The 25,569-nt window shown below is 37.4% G+C and overlaps 1 protein-coding gene and 1 pseudogene across 1 annotated transcript in view; one reads left to right on the forward strand and one right to left on the reverse strand.

Annotated features, from left to right (window-relative positions):
* The window catches only part of CHN1 (chimerin 1), a 163,717-nt gene that overhangs the window by 123,976 nt on the left and 14,172 nt on the right, over positions 1-25,569 (reverse strand). The window lies entirely within an intron of this gene.
* On the forward strand, positions 1,288-25,337 carry LOC129061754 (protein C1orf43 homolog; annotated as a pseudogene).

The raw sequence follows: 25,569 nt of genomic DNA on the forward strand, positions 1-25,569 counted from the left end.
CAGAGTCCAAACGGCATAAGCTTCAGTGACCAGGCACCTCCTAACTCACCATGTAGAAGACACCATGAGTGGCCAGGAACAGGAAGGGCACCCAACCAGGCTGGGACCTGGCTTAAAGAACTTAACCTTGCCCTGGCTGGTATGGCTCAGTTGGCTGGAATGGCGTCCCATATACAGAATGATCACAGATTGGATTCCCAGTCAGGCACATACCTACATTGTGGTTTGGGTTCTCAGTGGGGACATGTATAGGAGACAGCTGATCAATGTTTTTCTCTCACATCAATGTCCCTCCCACCCCCCATAAATATTTCTTCAGGTGAGGATTAAAAAAAAAAAGAATTTAACCTTGCCCCAAGAGGTCTTGTTTTGCCCTCAGCTCCTAAGAGGCAACTGTATTTGCCTGTGAGCCTCAGGCTATCCTGAGAGCAACAGTGTAAATTACAGTGGGGCTTTGGGCCACATGGTATCAGCCAACCAGGAGACAGATTAACCACTGCGGACAATCAATCAACCATGTCTACATAATAAAGTCCCAACAGAAGCTCTGAACTCAAGGCTTGGGAGAGCTTCCTTGGTTTGAAATACTCTGTGTGTAGTGTCACACATCAATACTGAAAGGATATGCACCTGATTTCACAGAGAGAGAACAAGGTAAGCTTCGAGTTTGGCACTTCTCCTGGACCCTGCGTTATGTGCTTTTTCATTTGGGTCGTCTCAATTTGTATCCCTTCCCTGTAATAAAGCATGACTGTCAGTATGAACTACCAGTCAAGATGGAGGCATAGGTAGACACACTTCTCCTCCTCATGCAACCACAAAAAGAATTACAATTAAATCTCAAAACAAATAACACACATAACTGTCAGAAAACCAGAATGTATGGAAGTCCAACAACTAAGGATTTAAAGGAGCCACAGTTATCCAGACAGGTAGAGGGGGCAGAGATGCAGAGAGGGTAGAGAGGCATGGTGTGGCGCAGAAAGGCGATGGAGGGGGAATGGGCTGGGCCATCCCACATTCACATGTGGTAGATAAAAATCACCTTTGGAGTGAGCAATCCCAGTCCACGCCAGACTGCACAGCCCACGGTTCCAGTACCAGGAAGATTAATTCCCATAACTTCTGGCTATAAAAACCAGTGGGGGTTGGGGCGGTGGAAGAAACTGTTGGTTTTTCTGGAAACTGCGTAAAGGGTACATATGGTCTTAAAACATATGCAAACCCACACATTTTAGGACTCAGCACCAGGGAAACAGCTGGAAGGGTGCCAGCTGCATACGGGGAATGGGTGAAGCGACTGGAAACGGGAAACGGGGCAAGTGCCTCACAAACCTCCAGAAGTCAGGCAGCAGCACAGTGCCCTCTCCGAGCCCTCACCCCACAGAGAGCCACAAAGCAGCGAAGCAGGTTGCTCCACCCTGGTGATTACCTAAGACTCCACCCCACACAATTTACAGGTGCCTTTTCAACAACAGGCCACACTACTAAGACAGAGAGTCAAATCAGCTCTACCCAATACACAGAAATAAACACAGGGAAGCTGCCAAATTGAGGAGATAAAGAAATATGGCCCAAATGAAAGAACAGAGCAAAACCCCAAAGAACTAAACGAAACAGAGACAGCCAACCTATCATATGCAGAGTTCAAAAAACTAGTGATCAGGATGCTCAAAGAATTTATTGAGATAAATAAAACAGATTTCTGGCCAACATGGAGGTATAGGTAGATACACTTTGTCTCCTCACACAACCAAAAGAAGGACAACACCAATTTAAAAACAAAAAACAACCAGAACTGCCAGAAAATCAAACCGTATGGAAGTTCAACAACCAAGGAGTTAAAGAAGAAAGATTCATCCAGACTGGTTGGAGGGGAGGAGAAATATTTATGGGGCTCTGGAGGACTGGGCGAGGCTGCAGCTGGCGTACTAGGTGGTCCCACATTTGCGTGAGGATAAACCGGGAGGCACAACGACTGGGTGGTGAGACAGACCGCACAACCCCAGGTTCCAGGGTGGAAAAAGAAAGCCTTAAAACCTCTGGCTGTAAAAACCTATGGGAGTTGCAGCAGTGGGAGAAACTCCCAGCCTCACAGGACAGTTCACTGGAGAGACTCATGGGATCCTAGAATGTACACAAACCCACCCTCCCAGGAATTAGGACCAGAAGGGTCCAATTTGCTTGTGGGTAGTGGGGGAAGTGACTGAAAGCCAGCCAAGAGTGAAGCAAGTGGCAATGTTCCCTCTCTGACCCCTCCCCCACATACAGTGCCACAACACAGAAGCATTTGCCCCTCCCTGGCAACACCTAAGGCTGTGCTCCTTACAAAATAAAAGGTGTGCCGAGATGAAGAAATATGGCCCAAAGGAAAGGACAGATCAAAACTCCAAAGGCAGAACTAAGCAACGAGGAGATAGCCAACTTACAAGACACAGAGTTCAAAACACTGGTAATCAGGATGCTCACAGAAATGGTTGATTATGGTTGCAAAAGAGAGGAAAAAATGAAAGCTATGCAAAGTGAAATAAAGAAAAATATACAGGGAACCAACAGTGAAGGGAAGGAAACTAGGACTCAAATCAACGATTGGGAGCAGAAGAAGAAATAAATAGTCAACAGAAACAGAATGAAGAAACGAGAATTAAAAAAAAATGAGGAGAGGCTTAGGGACCACTGGGGCAAATTTAAATGTTCCAACATCCAAATCATAGGGGTGCCAGAAAAAGAAGAGGAAGAGCAAGAAACTGAAAACTTATTTGAAAAAATAATGGAGAACTTCCCCAATCTGTCAAAGGAAACATACTTCCAGGAAGGCCAGGAAGCTCAGAGAGTCCCAAAGAAGTTGGACCCAAGGAAGCACACACCAAGGCACATCATAATTACATTACACAAGATTAAAGATAAGGAGAGAATGTTAAAAGCAGCAAGAGAAAAGGAGACAGTTACCTACAAAGGAATTCCCATAAGACTGTCAGTTGATTTCTCAGAAGAAACCTTACAGGCAAGAAGGGGCTGGAAAAAAGTACTCAGAGTCATGAAAGCCAAGAACCTACAACCCGGATTACTCTACCCAGCAAAGCTATCACTTAGAATGGAAGGGCAGATACAGTGCTTCCCAGATTAGGTAAAGTTAAAGGAGTTCATCATCACTAAGCTCTTATTACATGCAATGTTAAAGGGACTTACCTAAGAAAAAGAAAATCAAATCAATGAACAGCAAGATGACAACAAACTCACAACTATCAACAACTGAACCCAAAAAACAAAAACAAACTAAGCCAACAACGAGAACAGGAACAGATTCACAGAAACGGAGATCATATGGAAGGTTATCAGTTGGGAGGGGTGGGGGGGAGCATGGGGGAAAAAGTGCAGGGAATAAGAAGTATAAATGGTAGGTACAAAATAGACACGAGGAGGTTAAGAACAGTACAGGAAATGGAGAAGCCAAAGAACTTATATGTATGACCCATGGACATGAACTAAGGGGGGGATGCTGGTTGGGAGGAGGTTGCAGGGTGGAGGGGAATAAAAGGGAGAAAAAAATGGGACACCTGTAATAGCATAATCAATAAAATATACTTTTTTAAAAAAAAGAGAAGTAAAAAGAAGAAAAATAACTTACTGAGTACGGCAACAACATAAAAGAAGATATGAAGGTTACACTAAATAAAATAAAGAAAAATCTACAGGAAACCAACAGTGAAGGGAAGGAAACCAGGACTCAAATCAATGATTTGAAACATAAGGAAGAAATCAACACTTAACCAGAACAGAAAGAAGAAACAAGAATTCAAAAGAAAAACAAGGACAGTATAAGAAGACTCTGGGACGTCTCCAAACATGCCAACATCCAAATCATAGGGGTGCCAGAAGGAGAAGAGGAAGAGCAAGAAATTGAAAACTTATTTGAAAAAATAATAAAAGGAAACTTCCCTAATTTGGTGAAGAAAATAGGCATACAGGGCCAGGAAGCACAGAGCGTTCCAAACAAGTTGGGCCCAAAGAGGACCAAAGGTTAAAGATAAAGAGAGAATCTTAAAAGAAGCAAGAGAAAAACAGTTACTTACCTAAAAAGGAGTATCCATAAGACTGTCACCTGATTTCTCAGAAGAAACTTTGCAGGCAAAAAGGGACTGGCAAGAAGTTTTCAAAGTCATGAAAGGCAGACTTACTCCACGATTACTCTATCCAGCAAAGTTATCATTTAGAATGGAAGAGCAGACAAAGTGCTTCCCAGACAAGGTAAAGCTAAAAGAGTTCACCATCATCAAGCCATTATTACATAAAATGTTAAAGGGATTTAAGAAAAAGAAGATCAAAACTGTGAAGAGTAAAAAGACAACAAACTCACAACTATCAATAACTGAATCTAAAAAAGAAAAAACTAAGTAAATAAACATTAACAGGAACAGAATCATCGGTATGGAGATCATTTAGAGGGTTATCAGCCAGGAGAAGGAAAGGAGAGAATGGGGGACAAAGTGCAGGGATTAAGAAGCATAATTGGTAGGTACAAAATAGGGGGATGTTAAGAATAGTATAGGAAATGGAGAAGCCAAAGAACTTATATGCATGACCCATGGAAATGAACTAAGTGGGGGAATCTTGGAAGGAAGGGCAGTACCAGGTGGAGAGGGGCAAAGAAGAAAAAATTGGGACAACTATAATAACATAATCAATAAAATATACTTTAAAAAATTCTTTCAAAATATACATTTTTAAAAATGAGAAAAAATCATGACTATCACTATAATAGTGTTTAGTGAATTCTGTGAGCTCTTTTAGCAAATTTTCAAACCTGGGGGTTTTTGAGGGAAGCCCCTCCAACTTCCACTTGGTGCCAGAAGTGAGGGAAGTCTTTGGGACTATGCTCTCTAACTCTGTAGTTGGCCCTAACTCCCTGCAAACCCTGTGTAAACCCTGTACCTATGAGCACTGAGGGCCTCCCGCAGATTGCTTTGACTTGGGTGAAGGTCAGCAAGACAGAGGCTCATACTCAAAGTCTGGTCTCTGGGGAATTGTGTATCTAGTCCTAGACAGGGTTTTCTTAGAGGAACATCAACCTTCACTTGCTGTGTAAGTTTAGGAAATTTACCACTTCTCTGAATCTTAATTTCTTTATAAAATATAATAGCAATATCTAAAATGGGAATAGTAACAAAACAGGCTTGTTGTGAGGATTAAATTAGGTATCATATATAAAGCTCCTTTCACTTAAGACACCTTTAGTAAATGAGAACCCAGAAAACAGGAACAGAATGAAGAAACAAGAATTCAAAAAAATGAGGAGAGGCTTAGGGACCACTGGGGCAAAGTGACTGAAAGCCAGCCAAGACCGAACAGAATGAAAATAGGAACAGAATGAGAAAACAGGAACAGAATGAAGAAACAAGAATTCAAAAAAATGAGGAGAGGCTTAGGGACCACCTTGGGACTAAGTGACTGAAAGCCTCTCCTTCACAAAAAGTGAATTTAAAAACACAATGATATTACTGTAAAAGCCTCAATGATATTATTGTCAATGACTTCAGCTGTGCATTCTTAATATTTTGTTCTTCCCTGTACATTTACTCTGTTATAGAAGATATTATTCAAGATGCTACAGATCACAATTATGTGGCCAAATAAAATGACTATTTAGCAAATAACCAAGAAATATTGGGGAAAAAGTTTGAGTTTCCTTTAATATTAAAACAATTCTAATTACTTGTGACATTTAAGAGCACAGTTTTAGTTTTAAATGCCTTCTTAGCAATCTATTTTTTGCTGATGGGAGTATAAACTGGCATAACCTCTCTGGAGAGCAATTGGTGATACATATCATAAGCCTTTAAAAGTGTATAGCAGGTATCTGTTAAGGCAGAGCTTAAGTGAGATGCTCTCTGAAGGGAAACATTTAAGAATTATGAGAGTCTTTCTGATATTTAGTGGTAGAGACCTTCTGTCACCTTTGTGTGGATCTTTCTGTTGATCAAGTTAGAAATTAGGCCAAGGGCAGGCACCACTGTCCTCAGGACTCAGGGGAAAGAGCCCATTGGGAAGGGGAAGTTGTATGGCTTAGAAAAACATGCCTCAGCCTCTTTATATGAGGAATTAGTTGCCAGGGTCAGGGACACCAACTTTCCATACCCTAAATCCTTCTGTAAGGGAAGAAACCTTAACCCAATCTTTGATTTCTCAGGTTCAATGTTAGGGCGTTCTGTCATAGAAGAAACTCATAGCCTGAACCGAGTCCCACTGGCAAGAAAAGGCAGAGACATTTCTGCAATAAAATGACCTTGAAGACAGATTAACTGAAACTAGTGATCTAGGGCCACACAAAAGGCGTACAGGTTTATTGGAGAAGGCAGATTCTGGCCCAGTATGAGGCAGATGCCAAGATGGGTCGCTGGCCTCAGCTTCCCTGGCACACTGAATTGTTGAGTATAAGAATATGAACTAACAAGCCGCAATCATAACCTCCAATTGGGGTCACTACTGTGACCTGGGCCAAATCTGATCAGAAACATCGTCCTAGCCACAGTTAGACAAGCAACTATCAACAATACAGGGCTGGTCTTTAATACTGAGAGAAAATGATGACAAGAAGAAAGATAAATAGTGTACTATTATACTGTTCTCTTTCTGCATTTGGAAGAGGATGGGACCACCTTGGGACTAAGTAAGGCTCTTGGGGTTTGAACTTGGAAAAGGAGACTGCCTAAAGAGGAAGATACTGAATACCCTGCTAACTGGAGCACTTATTTAAAAGAAATGGGTGCATATTTGGCCCCTTAACTTACATTAGGTCATACCAGTTCCTTCTGAATATCTTTTTGGCCCTGTAGTTCTATTTCTAGGAATTTATTATAAAATAATCAAGAATGTTAATAAAATATTAACATAGAAGAATACTGCTGCAATATTACGTTGAAGACTAAAAAAGTAAATCCAATCTAAATGCCCAATAGGACAACTTTTAATCTGTTAGAAAGTCTGTTCTTTTAAATATTTTAAATCTTTTAAATGAGTGTTCTTGAACTTTGTTTTCAAAATCTGGATTATAAAGAGCTTTTACTATCTATAAATGTTAACCATATTAGAAATTAAACCTGAGAACTCAAGTTACTTGCTAACTTATTTAAGAAAATAATAAGCCCATTGTCTTAATATAACACTTTTATATTTTTCAAAACAAAACATTTTAGATTTTGCAAATCTCTTTAATGTCTGTTGTAACTGAAGACAGCCAGATTCTCTTATCCACTTCTGCATTTAATCTGTTGTGATAACACGTTTCATGTGCCTGCTGGAGGATTAAACTAAACACTTGTGAAAGAATGACAGTGAAAAAGCAAATGATGTCTTACTATTATTAAAATAGTTTGACTTTGTGGAAACTGAAAAAATCTGGGGACCCCCAGGGGTCCCCAGAGCATACCTTGAGAACAACAGTGTTAAACCACGCTAGTATATGGGGTAAGGTGGGGTAAGATATATTTCATCAACAGGAGAAATACAAAAGTTAACTAAGAAAAGAGAAAATTGTGTGTTCTGCAGTTCAAGTCCTTTCGGCTTTTCCAAAGGAAGTTATTAAGGACCAAAGAGGACCAAATGTCTGTGATCTGTCTTCAGCTGAAGGTCTGAAGGGCTCCTCCCTCCCGTCACCTCTTTTTGACTCCGCCAGAGAATCCACCAGACCGAGAAATATTAACGTGACAGACTTCCATCACTAAAGCATGGCAGAGAATGATAGCCAGACAACCTATGACTCAGGGACAGCTGTTTAAAAAAATCTTAGCATATGTGGATGAGTTTTTAAATTAAGTGCACATCCATAAATCCATTAAAAGATTTTCTATATTGCCTTTAAGTGTCAGCAATACTTTTTATATCTACATAATAATTTTATTAAAATACTAAAGTTATGCTGGCATACAGAAATGTTAAAATAATCAAAGTTTCATTCATTCCATAAATATGTACTAAACACCTTCTATGGGTAAGAGTGCCAGTTACAAAATGGGTCCAGATGTACTTTGTGCCTTCAAAGGCAGTAAGAAAAATCAGATGGATATTACTACTTACAAACAATGTAATAAAATAAGAGTAATATATATACTCTTATACACAGTAAGAGTTTTACAAACCATCACCCTGTCAAAATGCTTGGCAAAAATAGGTTCCCAAAGGTATCTGTTGAACTGACAGAAGAATGGAAAGGAAGAAGGAATCACTTTTGGCCAGAGTCAAGAAAGACAAAACCAGAGGTGGTATAATCTGACAAGGGCACTAAACGACAGATGATTTTTTAAAGTAAAATGGTTAAGAGAAGGAGATTGGAAATAAGAGCAAGAACAGCATTATAAACAGAGGGAACACCATGAATAAGAGTACAGAAACAAGAAAGGTCTGGAAGTGTTTGAAGAAGTGCTAATAATGCAGAGTGGTTGAAATAAAAGACATGTCGAGGAAAGCCTGAGACTCAGGCTCTGGAGGGAACCTGGGCTGAGTTTTCCAGGGAGCATCCATAAGTAATACCCCATGTGCTGTTCTCTGCTTTGTGCTTACTTCCCACTAAAAACTCCGATGCCTGAGAGGAACACTGTAGTCAGGCCCAGGTCCGTTCTCAAGAGAGAGAACAAGCCAGGCGGGAGGAAGGCCAAAGGTCGACAAAACAGCAAGCAAAACTGGTGGAGCACAGACTCAAAGGAGGGAGAAAGCAACTGGCTCAAAAATCATAGGTGGTTCACCTGGGAAGGTGGAGGGACAGCTCCATGTCTAAGAAAGTGGGGAAGTAAGAAGACAGGTTCTGTATGAGACATTCATTTCTGTGATTCTAAATAAACTCTAAGCAAGTAAATTCAGGAAGATGAAAGAAAAAAATGGTATCTGTACACTACATGGAAAGTAAAGACCAATCTGATTAGTAGGCACTACATGATTACATGTTTATAAATGATAAAAATATATGTAAATGAGTACATACAGGAGCAGAGGGACAAGGAGAGACTATAAAAGATCTAGAATGACATATACTAATATAAGTAACAGTTGTGATCTCTAGATCATCCAGGTTCCTCATCTGAACCACAGAGCACAGAAAACGTTGTGAGTGATTATGTTCTCAGTTCTCCCACATATAGGAGATAGCCAGTGTCTTTCTAGGAGAGAAGTTAAATTCTATATAATAGGTGTTCTAGATCATTGGGGCACTACTCTCTCCCACAGCCAGGAGGAGAAAGGCTTCTCTAGATGATGATTTTAATTTTTCTTATATATCTATGCAACTTTTTAAATGATAAAATGACTATATTACATTTGTGCTTAGGAGGAAAAAAACTATTAAAAACAAAAGGTATAAGTTAACTATGTATAAGAAAAGAAAAACACGGAAACTGATTCAGACAAATATCTCATTTAACAAACTCCACAGAAAGTTCTAAGTATTCTGAGTGGACTCTTAAAGTGAATATACTACCAGAGAAATGGTGTTTTTAGTCTGAGAGGCTTAGAAATCAACTACAAGCTTTGTGGCAAATTTATACATAATAAAGCACCATCTTCTACAGTCTTTGAATTCCTCCTCAGAACCTCTGTGGAGGTCTCCTTTTACCTCTTTTCCCTGTTCTAACTGAATCTGCTGAATGGCAAGTATTCACTATGGAAAAGAAAACAATTTCTTAAGTTTTCTTTCACTTTTGGTTAATTGCTAGAATTGTGAGTCAAAGAAATCTTCTATATATTTTATTTTTATAAAAAGTGATTCCAATTTTTTATTGCTTTATAAACTCAAAAATACAGATTTTAAGCAAGATTTAAATTTTTGTCTGTAATTTCCTTTTGTGCTGCTTTTATCCTCTATTAATATTTCCAGGACATTCATTTTTCCTTTAAATATTAAAATCTCAATATATTTATCTATACCTTTAGGCAATAATTTTAAAATCTTAGTGTAAAATATATCTAGGATAATATCTTTGATGTTATATGCCATATTATACTTTATAATATTAAGGCTATTTGGGAGGTACTCAAACTGTTCATTTATTGATTGACAAGATTAAATGTACTTACAAATACCTTAATGTTCCAAATTTTTAGATTAACTTAAAATACTTTATTTTAAATTTTTATTTACTGATTTCAGAGAGATATCCATTTGTTATCCCACTTACTTACGCATTCATTGGTTGATTCCTGCATGTGCCCTGACCAGGGATCAAACCTGCAACCTTGACATATCAGGACAACGCTCTAACCAATTAGGTTACCAGGCCAGCGCTAAAACATTTTATGACTGAGTAAATCTTGATGCGCTCTCTAATGAGAACCTGTTTATAACCAGTATCTCTATGGATATCATTGAAAATTACCTTTGAAAACAAAAAAGTTTCTTTTTATTACATAGTTTTGTGTATCATTATATAGTTATGCCTTCTAAATTTTTTGGTTTAGAACAATATTCTGTAAGTCTAAACATGCTTAACTTTTTATTTTAAAAAATAAACAGTTCATTCTAGAACAGAGTAGAATGTTAAATTTAAGCTGTTCATTGTTTTAGGCTCAAATCAAAAAAAGTCTTTTATAACTTTTTAACAATATGATGGGTTTTCTCAAAAAGGCCTATGTTGCATTTTAAAGGAAGTTGAGACTAATGACACATGAACAATCAAAACTATGGGTTTAATGTTTTTCAGCATGTTTGATTAAGATTGCCTTTGATTTGAAAATTAACAATTTTAATTTCTATAAAAGAATGGCATTTATTAACAAGAAAGAGCATTTCCTTCTTTCAAATGAAGACTCACCTTTCAACCAACTGGCAAGACATGCTCTGCCCTGCTTTAATCAGAAACTGCAAGGCATTCATGATTAATCCCCACCTGTTGCTCTTCTGCTTCTGTACCAAATTTGGCACACTGAAATAGTGAAATGCTTAAGACTACAAAACACTATTTTACTACAAAGTAGTCTTTTAAAAGAACAAGTCTATAAAATTCACAATAAATGAGTTACTATTGTTAATATTTGAAAGAGCCACAAACTTTTTACTCTAAAAGAAATATATTTCTTGGAATATAAAAATTCACAGCAAAAATTAAAATGCTTATATTATAGTAACATACACAATTCTAAATTAATGATGAAACATATCAAAACAGCTTTGCTATGTTTCTAGATACCTTATATCCTGACTAAACCTCTTTCCTAGAAAATGATTCAAAACGTGGCAAGTAAGCATTTCAAATGAGATAATTAAAATTCACTCTGCAAAGTGATGGCTAAATCAGGTCAGTAAAATTCACCCTTAGAAGAAACAAAGTCATTTAAAACTGTTCCAAGTTGAAAACTGATGTGTCATGATACAATTCTGACAGAAATAAACTATTTTTAAAACCAAAGATAATTGTATTTAATTCTTTAGAGAATAATGACCCAGAACTTTTAGTATATGGAAAAACTTCTGAGACTGTACAATACAGTGCTCACATGTAACTCCTTCAAAGAACTCCAAAAACAAATATTTTGAAAATGTAGTGCTCAACTCTTTGCCACAGATCCATAGTTTGGGCCAACAAAGCCTCCTAAATGAAATATAAACCAAACTTGGAAAGCTCTCCTTTTTAAAACGCAAGCTTGGCCTTTATTAAAGACCTAAGCAATGTTTCCTCTAACCAACTTGGCAGACCTAGCAAGCAAACTACACAAACAAAATCCTTCTGCTTACTCTACTCTTTTCTCTGTACTCTCAGAAACAAAAAGCTATACACAGGAACTGAGTCATTCAACTCAATTTAAGGGTAAGGGTTGTCATTTTCCAGCCTACTATTTCTTTTTGTTTCTTTTCTTTTTTACATTTTAAATTTTTTTTATTTTTAAATTACAGTTTATATTCAATATTATTTTGTATTAGTTTCAGGTGTACAGCATAGTGGTTAGACAATCATGTACTTTACAAAGTGTTTCCCCTGATATTTCCAGTATCTAACTGGCACCATATGTAGTTGTTACAGTATTATTGACTATTTCCTATGCTGTACTTTACTTTCCCATGACTATTTTGTAACTACCAGTCTGTACTTCTCAACCTCTTCACCTTTTTTACCCAGTCCCCCAGGCCCTCTCCTTTCTGACAACCATTAGGTTGTTTTCTGTGTCTGTGAGTGTGTTTCTGTTCTGTTTGTCTGTATTGTTCTTTGGATTCCACATTTAAATAAAATCCTATGGTATTTCTCCTTCTTTATTTCACTTAACATCACATCCGTTAGGTCCGTCCCTGCTGTTGCAAATGGTTAAAATTTTACTCTATTGTATAGTCATTTACTATTCATATGTTTATCTTTCTTCTTCTTAGTCTTAAAGAAGGCCCTTTAACATTTCTTGTAATACTGCTTCAGAGATGATGAACTCCTTTAGCTTTTTCTTGTCTGGGAAGCTATTTATCTGTTCTTTTAAATGACAGCTTTGCTGGATAGCGTAATCTTGGTTGTAGCCCTTGCTTCTCATCACTTTGAATATTTCACGCCAAGTCCTTTTGGCCTGCAAAGTTTCTGTTGAGAACTCAGCTGACAGTCTTCTCCAACCTAGTAGTTCTTCTTCTAGGCAAGTCATATCTGAGTTTTTTTTCTTTAAAGGGTTTGATAATTTCTGATAATATTTATCCCAACATGTTGGCATATTAACAGTGAGTCCTCAGATAGGCTCAATAAACCACAAGGTTTCTAACAGAGAACTTCAAGAAGAGATTTAGCTCCTGCCAACACTCTGAGTAACCATCTCAACATTTCCAAATGGCTCCTATTTGGATTTTGTTAGTTAAGTTAAAAAAAAAAAATTCACCTTTAATAACATGATGCATTTCCTAAAACCCTCTACCACAAAAAATAGAATATACGAACACAACAATGGAAGATGACTTCTCTGCTTCTCATATGTATAAAATTAAACTGCAATAAGTTAATTTTTATGAAGTCCTTATACCACGTCACTAAAAGAATATATCACATGGTATATATACTTCACCACACAAAAAGAATCTGATGAACACTTTTCCCGAATCTAGCAGTTGAGACTTTTAACCATCCAGAGCACTTGAAATTATAGAGATCAAAAATGTAACCACATGAAATTTTTACTTTTTATAATATAAATTCTGAAAAATAATAAACGCTAACTATACTTTTAGTAGGGATCTACCTACTCAGTTACCTCCGAAGTGTAACTCAGTTGTTGGCAATGCCCTCACCTCCTTCAGTAGACACAGCACATATCTTCTTCATCCTTTTCTTAAAGGAAAAGTTGCAAACAATTTTTTTCTCCTTGTTGTTATTCATCCTTTGGGAGAAATTATTCCTAACCCATGAATTTCCCAGGCACCAACACAGTTTTGCGGCAGTGATTCACTTGGAGCCTTGCCCTTGGCAAAGGAATCTATCACCCTATTCTCAGGCTTAGGAGTATGCAATAGAATATGTTTACCAGAACGTACATTATTTTTGACACAGCCTCACAGAATACTTGGGATTTCCCCATGATGAAAGTCGGTATATCATTTTGCCAGCAAGCATTAAAACAGCAACCTTTCAAAGTCTTGCCTTACATCAGTGTTTTTAAGCTTTATCAAGAGGACAAGTACCCAGAAATAGAATATACTAACCCTTAAGTGAACCTGTAGGGGATAAGAGAAATAATCCTCCTTTTACTAATATATATAGATGGCTCTTTGTGTCTGTGGGCCCTGCATCTAAACATTCAATCAATTGTGGATCTAAAATATCTTTTGATTTTTTTAAAAGATTTTATTTATTTATTTTTAGAGAGAGGGGAAGGAGAGAGAAAGAGAGGGAGAGAAACATCAATGTGTGGTTGTCTCTCGCGTACCCCCTACTGAAGACCTGGCCCGCAACCCAGGCCTGTGTCCTGACTGGGAATCAAACAGCGACTCTTTGGTTTGGTTTGCAGCCTGTCGTTCAATCCACTGAGCCACACCAGCCAGGGCTAAAATATCTTTTAAATGTTACATTGTTGCTGACATGAATTATGTAGTTAAGCCTAAAATAACTGCTCTACACTAAACCTATACAGACCTTTTTTCTTGTCATTATTCCCTAAATAATACAGTGCAAAAACTATTTACATAGTACTCATATTGTGCTACATTATAATCTAGAGATGATTTAAAGTATACAGGAGGATGTGCCAAGGTTATATGCAAATCTTGTGCCATTTTACATAAGGGAACTGAGCATCCCCAGATTTTGGCATCTGTAGGGGGAATGGGGTTCCTGGAACCAAACCCCCAAGGATGCTGAGGGATGGCTGTACTGTGACATCACAGATAACTGAGATGGAAAAATATCACAACATTCCTCATCACAGTAATTCCCTAAAGCACTTCTTTAAAACTAGACTTCTCTGGGAAAACCAACCAGTCACTTAAAAAAAAAAAAAAAAAAAAAAGGTGGATTTTGAAGAACAAGAGAAGTTTGCTTTCGATTATAAAACATGGAGCCAAATGTGGAATAAGGCATCTCACAGCTCCAGGAAAGAAAGCAGAGTCAGAAAAGTAATATTGTGTCAACCGCAAATGAGCACAGTTGGATAATTCTGAGCACATGCTAACTGTCCCAAGGTATAATCAAATGCTCAGCATGTTTTAATTAACTGTGCTTTGACTGCACACATGACAGTATAGGCTGCCAAGATGCAAAAACTCTCTGGAAATGAGAACTTGTGTTCCCAACTGATAGGTACCTATTTTTCTTCCTTTGAAAGCAGAGCTCAGGGCATGAAAGAGCTGGAGCTGTGGTCTCTTGCCGAGAGTGCATTCAACAAGGCCTAAAATAAATATGTAATGGACTTATTTGTCTTAAAGAAGTTCCTGCAGTCTAGGGACATGAGGAGCAACTAAGTGAAAGAATAACAGGCCCACCTTTCCTTAATTTTAAAATACAAATACTTTAAAAAGTGAAAGTATTTTTATAATTCATTTTGCAGTAAACTCTGGTCCAACCTAAATCAGAGGGTATTCTTTAAATTCTTTATACATTTGATGCCAAAAACCTCATCTGAAAGGATGTGAGAATATTTACAGTTTTTATTTTTCCACAGAGTGTAAATGTTCATTTGTTTCACTGCAGAAATATTAATGTATAATTAGACCAATGTCTCAGACTACTGGGATGTTATAAAATATACTATAAATGAAAAATGTATGACCTCTCTAAAAATCTAAAAAATTCTGAATTGTAACACATCTCTGTTACCAAGGGTTTTGGACAAAGGATTACAGACCTTATACTGTTATTAATATTTATGGCTGATCATGTTAAAATATAAGTCAGAACATGACAGTCTTCTGCTAAATCCTCCCCAGTGGCTTCCTGTGTCACTCAGAATAAAAGCCAAACTCTTTACAACTGCCAGCAATATCACTATTCAGAGGGGACCACAACATTGACATCATCTGGTAATTTGTTAGAAATGCAAAATTTCAGGACCCAACTCCCATCTGTGAATCAGAATCTGCATTTTCCCAAGGTTACTAAGTGATACGCATGCACGTGATTTTTCATAAGCACTGACTTACAAGGCCTTAGATGATCTGTCCTCACTTTGCTGAGTTTATTACCTACTTCTCTTCCACTCACCCAACTCTTTGTAGTCTCTTTGGTTTCCTTGTCATTCATCAAGTATGCAAGAAACACTTCAACCTACCTGTTCCCTCTGACTAGAGTATTCTGCCCCCAGGTATTTCTGTGACTTGCTCCCTTACCCCCTTTAGTTCTTTACTCAAAAGTCACCTTCTCCAAACTGATGGTTGCTAGATGGGTGAGGGTTTGGGGAAATGAGCAAAAAAGGTGAAGGGATTAAGTACAAATTGGTAGTTACAACACAGTCATGGGGATGTCAAGTACAGCATAGGGAATACAGTCAATAATACTGTAATAAGCCCTGGCTGATGTGTCTCAGTGGATTGAACACTGGCCTGAGAGCCAAAGGGTTGCTGGTTCGATTCCCAGTCAGGGCACATACCTGCGTTGCTGGCCAGGTCCCCCGTATGGGGCATGCAAGAAGCAACCATACATTGAAGTTTCTCTCCCTCCCTCCCTTTCGAAATTTCCCTCTGTCTAAAAATAAATAAATAAATACAATTTAAAAAAATATTGTAATAAGTATGTATGGTGCCAGGAGGGTAGTAGATTTATTGGAGGGATCACTTCATATGTTATATAAATGTCTAACCTCTAGGCTGTACACCTATAACTAGTATAATACTGAATGTCAAGTGTAATTGAAAAATTAAAAAATTAAATTTAAAGTTCACTTTCTCAGTGAGGCCTTCCCTGACAATTCATATTCCCTCTGTTCCCATTAGTTGTCATTGTATTTTTTCTCTTTAGCACTTATCACTACCTAAAATACTAACATCTTATCAACTTATGTTGTTTTTTTGTCTCTTCCCACTAGAATGTAAACTTCACAAGGGCAGAGATTCTGTTGCCTGTTTTTCACACTGCTTTATCCTTAATACCTAGAACGGCAATTCTCAGGAGCTGTGTGGATCACTGAGACTCTTTCTGGAGACCTATAAGGTCAAAGCTATTTTCACAATTATTCTAAGAGGCTATTTGCCTTTTTTGCTGTATTGACATTTGCACTGGTGATGCAGAGGTGTGATGGGTGAAACTGCTGGTACTTCAGCACAAAATGATGCAATAGCACCGAACAGTTTGGTTGTCATTGTATTCTTCACAGTCACACACTCAGAGTTTAAAGAAAAACTCCATTTCACTGAGAAATGTCCTTGATTAAGCAGTTTTAAAACTAGTTTCATTAAATCTTGACCCTTGAATACATGTCCTTCTCATATCCTGTGTGACAAACAGGAAGTGTGCATTAGGCACATCTGCTGCATCCAGCAGTCTATGGTGGTCTTGAGGAAAAGCGTAAGTGAGGCAGAGTTGTCAGGCGGACTAGCTGCAGCTTTTGTAAACACCACTGCACTGCAGAGAATGACTGACAGACTATGGTGACTCAGACTTGGGTATTTGGTAGGTATTTTCTTGAAAGTAAACAAAGTGAGCTTGTCATGTCAAATGAAATAGCTGACAGTATTTATTGCCAGTCATAAAATAAAGGTTTTCAAGTGAAAATTAGAATTTGGGGAAACCTTGTATGTGCCACCATGAGCTTGACAGTTTGTTAATATTGAAAGACATTTCCAATGGGATCTATAGTGATATTAAAGAATGTGATTTGTTAATTCATTGTATAATGAAATATGTTAATATTTGGAAGATCTACATAACTCAATGAACTAGTATTTTTGAAATGACAAATGCATGGCTATACAAAATCATGTATGGGTAAAAGATGTGGTCAAAGAACAAAACAGACCAATGGATTTTAGTTCCATAGTACAAAATGTTCATTGATATGATTTCAGAATCTACATAGCAACTGACCTTTGAGAAACTACCACTTACCAAGTTTTAGTGTAGTATCAAAGAATATCCACAACTACTTGAAAAGATTATTAAAATACTTCTCTTTTCCAACTGCCTATCTATATGTAGGCCAGATTTTCTTCATAGACTCCAATCAGAGCAATTTATTACAACAGATGATTGAAAATAGGTATTTTCTTCTTTAAAGCTAGACATTAAAGAGCTTGTAAAAATGTAGAAAAAAATGCCACTCTTCTCACTACTTTAGAAATAGTTATTTTCATAAAATATTTATTTATGCTAACATGTAGTGGGTTTCTTATTATTTTTAATCAATGGATAATTTTTTAATTTCTCAATTCTAATTTTAAATATAGAAAATAGCAATACGTATAGCCCACATAAACATATGCTCCTTAGGGCCCCAATGTTTAAGAGTGTAAATGAGTTCTGAGATTAAAAACTTTGAGAACCACAAGCCTAAAATTGTAACTAGTAGGTAGTAGTAAATTCTGTTACACTGAGCATTTAAAATGTGCTGAACTCTTGTTAAATGCTTTTATATGTATTTCATTTATGCCTCAAAACACTCTTACAAAGTTGGTATTACTACTATCACCATTTCACAGATGAGAAAACTAGTACTTGAAAGAGATCAAGGCATCTGTTTAAAATCACAAGCAGAAAAGCCCATACTTGAGCCGAAATCAAGTGACTCCAAATCTCATGCTCCTAATCACGACTAATGATAAAGGCATGTAGGTCAGAAACAAGACAAACAGAGCAAAGCCAGGCAACTACATTAAAAAATATCGAAACAATAAGAAGGGGCCAAAATACAGGGTGGGACAAAAGGAGGTTTCCAGTTGTGAGTATGTAAAACAAATAATCCTGCATTATTATTTATTAATTATCATATCATTGTCTGTATGAACTACTGTAAACCTATTTTTGCCCCCATATAAAGCCAAATTGGGGGTTGAAGGAAGACAATCTAAGTAAGTTCTTATGAGCAGAAGAGAGGCCGGGATAACTTCTCAGATGCAGAATGCAAGATGTTTGAGAAATAAGTCAAGTTTAGCCAACAAAACTATCACTAGATTGAAAAATGGACAATAAAAACTCTGAGATGTCTATTTAGCTTCAAGACCCAGGGATGGTAGAGACAAGCTGATACCCTTATGGTCAGGCTCATTCATGACGCTATTAAAGTCTTCTTGCTACTGTTGAGCTACTGTAGCTCAAACTTGAGTATAAAATCTTTAATTAAATGTTTAGGATATTCTCTGGTTCCCATGTCCAAAAAGAAGTACCACTGCACTAAATCTATGAACTCCTGATGGGATCCTCCTGATGGAATTAGTAACAAGGGAACTTATACTGTGTGCATTTTATGAAGGAGCCCTATAAGGTCAAGGACAGTAATCCCTTCATAAATTCAAATTTTTCTAACCTAAAAATTCCTGCTAGTATATGCAGATATACTTCCCACAATCTTGAAATTTTCCACGTCCTCTAATATTTAAACTATGACTCACTTTTGATAGGGATGGTTACAAAATGAGGGATCTAGGGTTAGGAAGACAAAAAGCAGGGGACGTGGGTGGCAGAGCAGTAGTTGTAGCGTAAGCAATGCAGCACTCAGACAAACAATGAAAGGTACAGCATACAAAGTAAAGTGAAATCTTGGAACTGTTCTCACTCTACTAAGAGAGAGGGTGGACATGAAGGCAAGTTTGTGTTGTGACTATGAGACACAACCCTATCAAAGAGGATGTTTGAAAAATTCTGACTCAGCTATATGTATAGAAGGCTAGAAGTTGGAAAACATAACCTCTTACTATGCATAATGTCTGCAGCAATGGGAAAAATAAATTTATAAACATATTCTCAAAATGTTGGATGAAAGAGATCCTGAATAGTTCCTGGTATACAAAGGATGAAATTGATAACTGGTATTTTCTTTCTCTATTCTTCTATTTTTATTTAATGTCAGTGAATATAAAAAAATTATGAGGGCATTTATAGATTCATTAGTGATCCAGGATTACCTTAACAGTATTTTTGTCTTGAAACCCTTTTATTCCTCAACCACGAATTCTTCTACATGGAGTGGTCAAAGTTAAGAGTCGAAGGTCAGAAAGAGAATGCTGGACAATGACTACACTCACTGGTCTTCCCAGAGCTGAGAAGGCTGCTGGCCACCCACCATGCCTCCTTCCCACACAGCCCTTGCTTCAACATATGGTGTACACAGAGCTGTGGCGACTCAACATTTTGCTAGATCATAAAACAGAAAACATACATACAGAACAGTTATTAGTGTTTTAGATCGCACAGAGCACCGTGGCCTTCTTGGGTGACAGCAAGGGACCAACTCATGACTGCTTGAAACCTGGGCACAAAACAAGATTTCCTTAGGAAAGGCAGAAATCTGGAACAGAAGATGGCAATATATCCATCAGGGTCAGAAAAATTAATGACTGAAACAATGTTCTGGGAATCTCTATGAACATATCAAACAAGCAAAAGAAGAGAGATGTCTGAGCGTTTCACCACTGAAGACTTAGGAAGAAAAGGAATTATATACCGACTGCCAGGCTGGTGTGAGTTTCAGTGCTGAATATGAGGACTTGCCTCCCTTTGTGCTACCAGCTTTCATGTGAAGGGTAATGGTTACAAGTGTGGGCTCTAGGGGATTGCAAATCTGACTCTGCAAGAACTTACTAATTGTGAGTCTGACCTTGGGAAGTCAATTGGACAAATGGGTATTTGCTGACATTATTACTGTTAGCAAAAAAAAAAAAAAAAAAAAAAAAAAAAAAGGTTTTAACTTGATTCTTAAGGTACCTGATATTAAGGAAATTTCTATGGGAAGAAATGCAGCCATCACTAGATTTTCACAGCCATCAGAACATGTAAGATGCCATAACCTAAGCCACTACAAAGGAACACTCCTTTCTGTCATTCTGCAGTGAGCACTTCCTAAGCTACTGAGCATTTTCTACAGCATGAATGGCAAACGGTCTAACAAGAAGTACTGTTTGATATGGAGCTAAAGTTGTTCGATTTGATTCCAGCCAACATTAATCTGTTCCTTCAGCCCCTACTGCACGTGACAATGATATGTATGACACATATAAGACAATGTATGTGTATATATGAATTATTTAAAATATAAATAAAATATAAAATATATTTATATTATATAAAATATAAATTATATAAAATCAAGCATGGGGCACAGCTGAAAAAGTTACTGGTTAAAGCTTCATGAAGAAATATATGCAGAATTTACAGCAGTACAGGGAACTCTTATACAAACAGCTAGAACTCAATGTATTCCTACCAGCTCTAATGGGAAGTGAGGACTACCATGTAAACAGAATACCTGTAAGTTTCTCAAGATACAGTAGCCCCCTTTTATTCATGGGGGATACATTTCAAGACCCCCAGTGAATGCCTGAAACTGGGGATAGTATCGAACCCTAACATACACGATGCTTTTTTTTATACATACATACCTATGATAAAGCTTAATTTATAAACTAGGTCATAGCAAGAGATAAAAACAGTAATTATAAAATAGAACAATTATAACAATATACTGTAATAAAAGTTATATGAATGTGGCATTATTAAGAAAAATAAGGGCTAATTGAACACAGGCACTATAATACGGTGACAGTCAATACGATAACTGACGTGGCTACTAAGTGACTAACAGGCAGGGAGCAGATGCTGTGTGGAGAAGCTGGACAAAGAGGGGACCCAGGTCCCCGGTGGGGAGGGGCAGGACAACACAAGATTTCATCAGGCCACTCAAAACCACGTGCAATTTAAAACTGAGGGATTGCTTACTTATTTCTGAAGTTTTCCATGGAATATTTTTGGACATCAGTTGACTGTGAGGAACAAACCGGGGCAAGGGGGGGATATGCTACTACACATTAAAGAATTCTCTAAAATGTCCTTATTTAATAGATATCACTTCTTTTTTCCCTCACTTCTACTTCAGGACTCAGGAAGAATACTGTGCGAATACCTAACATATCTCATACATGAAATGGTATCATCCAATAGGCTTATCAAAATGAAAAGGTAAATAATGTTTGTTTTTAAACATCTGTCTTCTTCTGTTTAACTTCAGACTTAATGCAGCTTTCTAGTAAGCAACATCATTTGTTATTCAAAAAACAGAGTGATTTATGTCATGCAGCTGAGAACAAGCTTCTGCTGAAAACACTGATGCGTGCTTTACTGTACTAACATTGTTGGGATGCCCCCAAGGATGGTGGAAACCAAGGATCGGAAAACAAAATGTCATTGGAAAGAAAGTAAAACAAGACTTACATGACTCAACCAACATCAAGCACAGAAATGACAGCAATTTCTATGTAACTTTATCAATCTATAATAATTATTTATTTGTAGTAAGGCATTTAAAATTCTTACATTATTATAATCAAAATAAATGAATTTTTACAGTTGACAAGTGATAATTAGATCAAATTCAGTGTTCTCATAAACTTAAATATTTGTTATACCCTTGAAAGTTAATGCAAATATGCAAAAAACATTTGGCAAATGTTTTCCCCAGAACAATGAAATGCTAAATAATAAAGGTTAAGTAACAAAATTGAGTAGAATTGGGTTCTACTAAAGACGCTACTATAAAAAAGCATTTCATCAACACTACTAAGAAAAAAAGGCTGTTACCAAAAAAGCACAGGCAAAATTAGTCTCTAGAGTTAGATGTCAGGATAATGATAAACTTCGGAGAGGCAGAAAAAGGTAGAGGTTAGGAGGGGTTCTGAAGAAGGCTATCCAGGACGCTGGTAATGTTCTGTTATCTCGACCTGAGCAGCAGCTACACAAGTGTGTTCATTTCGTGATAATGCATCAATCTTATGACTTCTGTATTTTATTATGTACTTATTTGTGTATTTTACTTAAATAGGCTTGTGTACTGTGTTTTTTCTATATATATGTTACACTTTGGAACTGAAAAAAGTCCTTGGGGAATAAATAAATATGGCTTCTTACAGTTCCACTGTTCTTAGTATAATGTCAGTAGTTCTACTGCTCAAGTGTAAGGAGGTGCCATAACTATCTCAAACAGTGCTTGTTGGGGCCAAATAATCTCAGGGAGGTTCCACACACATATTTAACATGCCACAGTTAAAAGTTAAAACAAGAAATAAATAAATTTCATCTATGCCTAGAATCAAGCTTTAGAACTCACACATTCAGAAAAAAAGTCAGTCAACCAGGAGAAAAGATAAATGCTTTCCTTGACAATTCCATACATGTCTACATTTTCTAAACATGTGAGGGAAAATATCCAAGAACACTTCATTTTCAGAAGCTTTTTAGAATTTAATTCTAGAAAAAAAACTAAAAATGGGACTACTTGAAACCATAATCTTCATTTACCAATGGAAAAACAACCAAAGCACTTTAAAAATAAAATCCTAAACTCTCAGTATTCAAAGATCCCAGGGGATGAATCAGCCCTGTGTGCTATGTGTACATCCCCTGCATCTGCTCCCATATTACATTTCTCTGACTGATGTTTCTCCAGAAGTTCCTTAGCTCAGAAACTAATTTAGCTGAAATTCAATGTTTACATAAATTTAATGAAAATTATTAAACTTTAAAGAGATTGTTTTATAAGCCTTTTTAAAGGAAATCCTGTGCAAAACAGTATGACGAAAATGATGGCGACCTGAACCAAACACTAAACCCTTGATATAGGAAAGGACAAGCTAACACAAAGGAATGGTTTCAATGTGCGGCCTACCCACAGGACACATTTATTATGCAAGCTCAGCAGCCAGTACATGCTGGAATTGCTTTTAAAAAGAAAACTTTGATGATTCTGTCTTCATATGTAATAGGTTATTTCTTCACAAATCTTTATAAGAATGGTGAAAATAATGACTATTTTCACAACCATCTAAAATATTTGATTATAAGATTCAATTTACATTTTTCAAGTCTGATGTCGTTTTCAACAGTAAGTTTCTTTTACCCTTCTCATGCGATTACATGCCTTTGAATCTATTGCTTGACCACTTTTATGATGAGGCTGTGAAAAAATCCAACTTACAGAATGCTATAGCTCTAAACTTAATTTGCCCTAAATTTTACTGGATATACTTTCCTGTCTCAGTCTTTTATGAATATAGCTCTTTTCATTGAAATTGTGAGCAGGGTTTCACAAAACAATGAACAAATATAAAACTTCCCTTACTAACCTCAACACAATTTCCATATAATCCCTTTTGCAAACAACAATGCTAATATAAACAATAAACATGTAAAACAGCATTAATTAAACACGAAATATACAGGGGCAAAAAGAAAGCCTAATGTAATTCATATTATGACTGGGTAATTCCTGTTGCCCTTCATTACTGTTTCACTTATTAAATCTCACTCATAATTAGAAATTATGTTTTTAAACAGAAAACAGAACAATTATTTCAGAACAATTACTAATGGCCAGGTCCTTATAAATGTCAGTATTTCAAGATGTACAGAAACTATGCCTGCAGACCACATGTTCATAAATCAATATATTTTTTAGAAATAAGTGTTTAAAGGCAAGAGAAATGGAGGCAGTCCTTAGTATTATACAGATCCCAATGTTTTCAAAATAATCTTAAAATCTTCAATAAAGACTCTTAGCTCCTATACTAAAAATAAGTACTTTTCAAAATGTTAAATTGAAGATAATCAGCTTTAAGGAGTCAAGCTCTTTGGAAATCTAAACTTTAACATTTAAAACATATAAATATGTATATGTTCCTTCTCAATTGTTACCAAATTTCCTTAAACTAAGGAAAAGCAGAGGAAACAGGTTAGCAAGCGCCCTCTTGTGGATGTGGATCCCCTAGAAAATGTTTTCACTCTATTCAGTACAATTCCAGAGGTCAAACAGTACATTCAATACATTATTCTTGATATTCAAATGTTACTTTAATTTAAATCAAAGTACTCACTAAAGGTTAATTTTCCAGAGTCCGAATACCAACAGCTGTAATTGAGTGCATTTGTGGATCTGAGGTAAGATCCTTCTCCTACAATCTGCCCTGTGTTCTGGCCAGGTCAGCCTTGGTCTCTCCCGTAAGGAAATGGACAGAGAGCTTCAGGGGACCCCAGGCACCTTTGCCTTAGAAGAGCCCAGGCTGACAAGGCAGGGCAGCAGGGTGAACCAGAGCAGTTCTGCGCAGGGTGGGCAGGCTATGGCAGTAACTGGCTGTCAGGGGTGAATATGCTGGTGATGGCCTGCAGGAGCCTGGACTTAAAAACAGGAGATTGATATCTGACTCTCCAGGGTTCAGGATATCAAGTATGAACCTCAGCTCCTTATGGATGATGATGCAAGACTGCTAGAGATGGAAACCCAGGGAAATCAGAAGTGCTACAACTATTTATATCAGATGAAAGCCCCGTTGCCATCCATGCCTCCGAGATCCCATTTCATGCTGAAGGCATTCCTGTTCCTTAATGGGCAAGAATTTTCGCCTCTACCTGCTAGATACTCAAAACACTAGTACTCCTTTCAAGAGTGTGTGCAAGGCCCGCACTGACACCCTGTTGGATGGCTATGAGAGAGCCCACTATGGAACAGGGGTCTCTGGCCAGAGAGAATACCTGCACTATGAGGCGGCTCTGAGTGAGCTGGCCACAGTGGTCAAAGCTCAAAGTGAGAGCTCTCAGCAACACCAGTCAGTGGTCAAAGACCTAACCCAGTCTCCTGAAGTTTCCCCAACAATCATCTAGGGGACATACATCCCCTCCTCCAGTCAGAAGAGTAAATGTGCCAAGCACTTCCTTGAATTGAAGGGCTTCAAGGGCAACTATAACACACTGGAGGAGAGTGCTCTGTGATGGTGCAGAAGGACTCGCTGTTGATGGAGCCAGAGAGACTGCATTGTGCCTCCTGGGCGCCCGTCAGGGCACCTGGCTCAGGAGATCCAAGCTGGAGCAGCTGAAGCTCGCATGGTGCCCAGAGCTCTCAGAGGTCATGCCTAGAACGTCATCCTCCAAACGTTTCTTATGGCCAGTTTCAAAACATCAGCCGAGACTTCATTTTTCCTTAGTAGCCCTTTCTTTTGGAGTT

This window comes from Pteronotus mesoamericanus, unplaced genomic scaffold (assembly GCF_021234165.1).
Source record: "Pteronotus mesoamericanus isolate MK-2021 breed Mesoamerican mustached bat unplaced genomic scaffold, CSHL_Meso_final scaffold_651, whole genome shotgun sequence".
NCBI classification, from domain to species: Eukaryota; Metazoa; Chordata; class Mammalia; order Chiroptera; family Mormoopidae; genus Pteronotus; species Pteronotus mesoamericanus.